The sequence below is a fragment of the Rhea americana genome, unplaced genomic scaffold (assembly GCF_003343005.1).
Source record: "Rhea americana isolate MKP2758 unplaced genomic scaffold, rheAme1 scaffold_378, whole genome shotgun sequence".
In the NCBI taxonomy this organism is placed as follows: Eukaryota; Metazoa; Chordata; class Aves; order Rheiformes; family Rheidae; genus Rhea; species Rhea americana.
Genome location: NW_028186510.1, coordinates 94,193 through 100,236, shown reverse-complemented (window position 1 = coordinate 100,236; position 6,044 = coordinate 94,193).

The window sequence follows — 6,044 nt, the reverse complement described above, 5'->3', positions numbered from 1 at the left end:
CACACAGGCAGTCCCAGAATGTCTTCTCCTCTTTTCCCTTCCAGCCTGGAGAAAACAGGGTTCAGGAGAAAGATGGCCCAAAAAAACCTAGCAGAAAGGCAGCCCCAGTTGTGCAGCTCCCCGCAGGCAGCAGAGTTGTTATGGGAGCGATTTCTGCGGGTGCATTTCCAGCTCGGAGCATCGCTCGCCGTTGCAATCCAATAGCCGATGGTGAGCAGCGCCCGGGCGGCGGAAAGTGGGTCAGGCACATTGGACACCATGTGCTTCGCCTCCCCTTTCGCGCTCCTTATCGCAACCCTGACGGTAAATAAAACGGCCGGTCTCCCCAGCAACGCAGGCGGCCGCGATGCCGTGCCGAGAGCGGAGTCCAAGGTGAGCTGCGCCATCGGGGACGGGAGCAAGCCTGGAAAGCCGGGCCCAAAACGATGATCTCAGAAAACTGCCTGACAAATATCATGCCTTGAGCATCGTCCCGTGCAGCAYGGTCAGCGGGACCTGCCCAGCAGTGAGGATCACCATGCACACCGTGATCCCGGCAGCAGCTCCGGCACTTGTTTCCCTTTGTGCCGGGGCAGCARCTGCTGGGAGATGCTACCCTGGCCGTGGGGGTACAAAACATGGAGAAGGAGCATTTCTGGGTGCAACGCTGCCTCTGCAAAGGGCAGTGTGGTTTCCTGAACCTCATGCACTAATTTAGGCAGAAGGAAAAGGCACTGAGATGGGAAAACTCTGAAAAATGGGGATATTTCTGTCAAAAAAAAAAAAAAAAGAAAAAGAAAAGAAAAAGGCAACTATTGATAATTCGACAACACCCTCAATGAGCTGCTTCACTTGGGGTGGAATGGGAGGTTTTCATCAAAGCGGGATGAAATGCCTTTGGAGCACTCCCTGAGCAGGCTAGCGCGGCTCTGATCCGGAGYAGGGCCCAGGCGATCTGCCGCCTGCCCTCCCCTCCAGCTCGGGCTTCCAGTGTCACCGGGCCACGAGGCACAGCCTGCCCGTCCCTCCAGTCCCAGGTGTGCAAAGCCAGGGAGCAGGTACCCGAAACGGCATCTCCAGGCAGCTCCCAAAGTGTGGGGCTGGATAGTGGGGGGGGGAGGGGAGGCGACCTGCTCCTTTCCCAGCTCTTCTTGCAGGTGGGATCTTTTGCTCATCCCCCTGCTCATCCCGTCCTCCGAGAATCGCCGTCATCGCCGGCACGGTTGCCCCCCGTGGGGCTCGGTCGCATGTCGGGGGCATCTTCAGGGCTGGCGCATTTCTGAGCTGCGCTCCCTCCRCTCCCGAGGTCGGGGAGAAGGGGGAGAAGAAACGGCTGAAAATATCGGAGCTTCCCTTGACCCACTGACCCATAAAGCTGAGCTAGCCTGGATCCCGGCACAGCACCCGCCCCRGTCCTGCCGAGCATCCCCCTCCGCGGCAGCCCCCCGGGACGGGGCGCTCCGGCGGGGCCAGGCTCTGCTCATGCCTCCCCATCCCTCCCTGGAAGACGAGCTGTTCGAATAAAGCCCGGCTCTTTGTGCTGGGCTTTTCATATTATTTAATGCTCCTCTCCTCACTTGCACTTTAGGGGCATCAGTTAAGCCCTGGGCTTTGCTAAGCCAGGATCGTATTAAAAGAACAGAGAGGAAGAGAATTTCTCGTGATAAGCTGCTTGCGGTAACAGAGATGGATTTAAGGAAACRGCTCCCATAGCAATATTATTACCTGAAATGCACCCAGCTGGGTGGGGGGGAACATCTGGGAGACCCAGGTAGGGAGCGGGAAAGGCCCTGGATCAGTCCTCGACAGGGAGGGTCACCGACCATCACTGCTTTCATCCTGCAGCTTCGGGAGCAGGGGCGGGGGGGGTCTCATACGAGGTCCGGAACCAGGGCCCAGGCGACCGGGGGCTGCCCGCCGACACCGGGGCTGTGGGAGAAGCCTGTTTGCCTCTCCRGCGGCTCGTGCTCGGAGCAGTGGGTGGCTAACCTGAGGTTTGGCTATATAAAAAGCTAAGTCCTCGAGCACGGCTTTTTTCCAGAGCAGCAGCCAAAAAGGTGCTTACGGAGATGAGGCCGGAGGCTGCCAAGCCCTAATTAGAGACGCTCAGCGGTGCAGCGTGCTAATACGCAACCCCTCGCCTCTGGAGGCCTGGATTTAAACCTCCGCAAAACCGTCTCAGGGAAGCGAGCGCTCGGGCTGCTCGCGCGCGAGAGGGTAAAACCGCCTCTCCCGTCGCAGAGCCRCAGGGAGACCCCGCTGCAAACCGGCGTCTGCGAAACGCGCTCTGCGTGGGGGCCCGCACCCTTGGGTGCATCTAGTCCCTCCTGGGAGAGGGGGACCCGTTGCGGGAAGCAAGGCGGAGGGGGAACGAAGCCCCCGGCTCGGTCCCGGCTCCCTGGCCTCCCGCCAGCCCCCGGGGAGCAGAGCCTGGCCGAGGGGAGCCTGAAAATAGGATAAGTCGAAGTAGATCCCCTGGGAGCTTTTCTCTTCTCCCTGCCCATCTCGCTCTCTCCCTCTCTCCGCATTAACGCGTTAACTTTGGCCAAGAGCTTTTCCCACTGACCTAGTGATCTTTACTATTTCGGTCCCTGGAATTAAGGGATTGCTGGGATTAACTTGCATTAAAGCCTGCAGATCAGCTCTCGAGCAGGACATGCAGGTACCAACATAGCAGGGAGCTCTGAGCACATTACGGCAGCATGAGCCGGAGGCCCGGGGAGGGCCGGCAGCTCTCTCCGGAGCGGAGAAAGCCGAAAGCCGGGCGACRGCTCGAGGCATTGACGGGGCTGGATGCTGGCTCTGCTCGAAGCAGCATTCCCCCCCCCTTTCCTCTCCCTCGCCGGGAGCAGGGATGGGGGGGGGCACCTYCCCAGTGCAGTGTTTAATTAGTTGTAACCCGAAGGTAAAAAATGTGGCAAAAAGCAGGGGGGCATCGGAAAGCGATCGCGCTCCAGTGATCTGCTCCAGGAGCCGAGAGAAAGCGGGAGAAAGGAGGGGAAGGAAGACAAGATCTTGCACGGGAGCGAGGGCAGGGAGGGCTCAAGGAGCCGCTGCCTTTGGCGTGAGCCCTGCGGGGTTAAACGCGGCCGAGGGCTCCTGTTTCGGCTGCAAACCGACCTGCACCCCTGGTTTGTTTGTGCCGCCCTGGGTGGGGGGGGATGGGGAGCCCTCCACCTCCCGCCACGCGCCCACGAGTGAGAAACCCAGCAGCCCCTTTCCTGGACAAAAATAAAACATATCTCATCTTCGCCCAGCCCCACCGGGAAGCGAGGACGGCGAGCGCCTCTCCCTGCACGAGCCGAGCCGGCGCGCCGCCCGCGCGCAGCGATTCGGGGACCCGGGTCGCGTTCGCTGGGGCGTCACGAGCCGGCCGGGGCTCAGCCCCCGCAGGCAAGGGGCAAAAACACCGGCTGCAAGCTGCACTTTTTCCTAAGCCAGGCTCCGGYGGCAAAGCGGGACGGACGGACGCCRGGGCAGCGAAACCCGCCCGCTAGCGCCGGAGCCGTTTCCCCCRCACGCTCCATCCCTTCCCTGCTGTCGTGCCGTCCGCCCGGCCCGACGAGGCTTTTATGGCTCGGATGGGAATTAATTAAGAGCTTCCTCTCGAGCAGATGCAGCCGGCGGGTTCGGCTGGCGGCTTGGCTCTGGTGCCGGGGTGCACATCAGCCCCCCCCGGCGTCACCCGGCCCCGGGGAGCCTTTTCCAGCCTGTGCAATGTTGCTGCAGCAGTCCCGGTTTTGCAAAATAATAAGGAAGAAACATCCAAAATTGCCAGGTTGCATCCTACGGGATCGCTATGTAAGTCCCCCCCCCCCACCGCCGTCCCCCGGATGCAGGCGGCTTTTCCAGGTAGGGCTCCACCGCCGGCCGCGTTTCCGTCCGAGGGCCGGYGATGCCGCCGGGGGCTCTGCTCCTGTCGCGGCTGGGGGGCTCCTGCATCCCTCGAGGGAGGCTCGAGGAGGGCAGGTTCCCGCGCCGGGGGCCGGGATGCTGCGCCGGGGACCGGGGCGATGCAGCGGCACCGAGAAGCGGCGTCGCATGAAAACTTAGAAATTTGTGACTGTTGCTTGGAAGTTCAAAAAGATGGAGGCAGCGGGGGGGGGGGGGAAGGAAGCAGCCCAAGAACAAAACTCCTTTGAAGGTATCTGGAGATTAACTCAAGGCCAAGACGGAGGCACGGAGACTTTTACAGCAAAACCTCATTAACTCAGCGAGCAGGAGGGGGCTGGGGGAGGCAGGGAAATCTTCTAAGCAAGAGGAAAAACGTTTGATTCAGCAGAAACAAGTGGGGAAAAAAAATCCCCCCCCCAGCACCCGCCCCTTCCCTCTGCTTCTCCTCTTTTATCTGTCTCAGGAGGAATCGGGGCTGAATACGAAATCTGCCCCCTTTTCTCTTTCCTGTTTATCTCTTAATTACGACGCTGGAGATTCGGCAGAGCCGGGCGGCGCGCGGGCCCCGAGCCCGGGGGAGGGGGGCAAAAAGCGCCCCCCCACCCCCACCCCGCAGGGATTTGCCTGGGGGCATCTGTGCAAGCGCAGCGCCCCGGGGGGCCGAGCGGGCGCAGGGGCAGCGGCGGGGGYGCGGAGCTGGACCCCGTTCCTGCCGCGAGCCGCGCGAGGGCTCAGCAGGCCGGCGGGCTTCGCCTGACCCCGCGCCGGGAGGACGGGCGGCGCCGATAGCACCCGGGGCCGGGAAGCGCGACAGCCCCCCAGCCCGATCCAAGCCCTCCGAGAAAAATCAACAGGCTGAAAGCTTTCGGCGTGCAAAGTCTCTTAATAAGTGAGAAACGGGCCGGAGGAGCAGCGTGACGCGTCGGAAAAGGCCGCTGGGATGAACACGACGGAGGCGAAGCCCGGCCGCGGCTCCCGCGGGGGCTCGCGGTCCCGCTCGGGCCCCCTTTAGCCCCCCAAAACGCCGGCGGTCCGGGGGCTTCCCGGGACGCCGGGGATTTTGGCTGCGGCTGCCGAAAACGTCGCCTGGCCGCGGGAAACTCGAACCGGCGGGGGCCCGCGGGCGAGAGAGCGAGCCGGGCCGCGGCGGCGAGAGGCAGGGCGGCGGGGGCCCGCGCCGCCACCGGGCCGCGCCGATAAGATCAGAGGTGGGCGAAGGCTGCCGGAGAGCAAACGCCGAGCTGCCGCGGAGCGAAAACAAAGCGGGGGATGCTGCGGCAACCCGCGGTCGCCTAGCACCTCGGCCCACTAACCTACTTTGAGCAGCGCCGCAGCCGGCGCCGCGCCCGGGCGCTATTCTGTTTATCGAAACAACGCTGTTATTTTGCAGCGGGCGCCTGGCTGTGGACGGATTTAGGCAGGTGGTGGTGGGACACAGCGGAGCTGGGCTGGGCATCGCCCAGGGCTGAGCATCGCTTGGGGCTCAGCATCGCTTGGGGCTCAGCATCGCTTGGGGTCAAGCATCACCTGGGGCTGAGCATTGCTTGGGGCTCAGCATCACTCGGGGCTGAGCATTGCTTGGGGTAGAGCATTGCTTGGAGCTGAGCATCACCTGGGGATGAGCGTCGCTTGGGGCTCAGCATCGCTTGGGGGTCAGCATTGCTTGGGGCTGAGCATCGCTTGGGGCTCAGCATCGCTTGGGGTTGAGCATTGCTTGGGATTGAGCATCACCTGGGGCTGAACACCACCTAGGGCCGAGCATCACTTGGGGCTGAGCATCACTTGGGGTCAAGTATCACCTGGGGYTGAGCATCACCTGGAGTCGACCATCACYTGGGGCTSAGCATYRCTTGGGGCTGAGCATCACCTGGAGTCGACCATCACCTGGGGCTGAGCATCGCTTGGGGCTGAGCATCACCTGGTGCTGAGCATCACCTGGGGTTGAGCATCACTTGGGGCTGAATGTTGCTTGGTGCTGAGCATCGCCTGGGGCCGAGCATCACTTGGGGCTGAGCATCACCTGGGACCGAGCATCGCTTGGGGTTGAGCATTGCTTGGAGCTGAGCATCGCTTGGGGCTGAGCATCACCTGGTGCTGAGCATCACCTGGGGTTGAGCATCACTTGGGGCTCAGCATTGCTTGGGGCTCAGCATCGCCTGGGGCTGAGCATC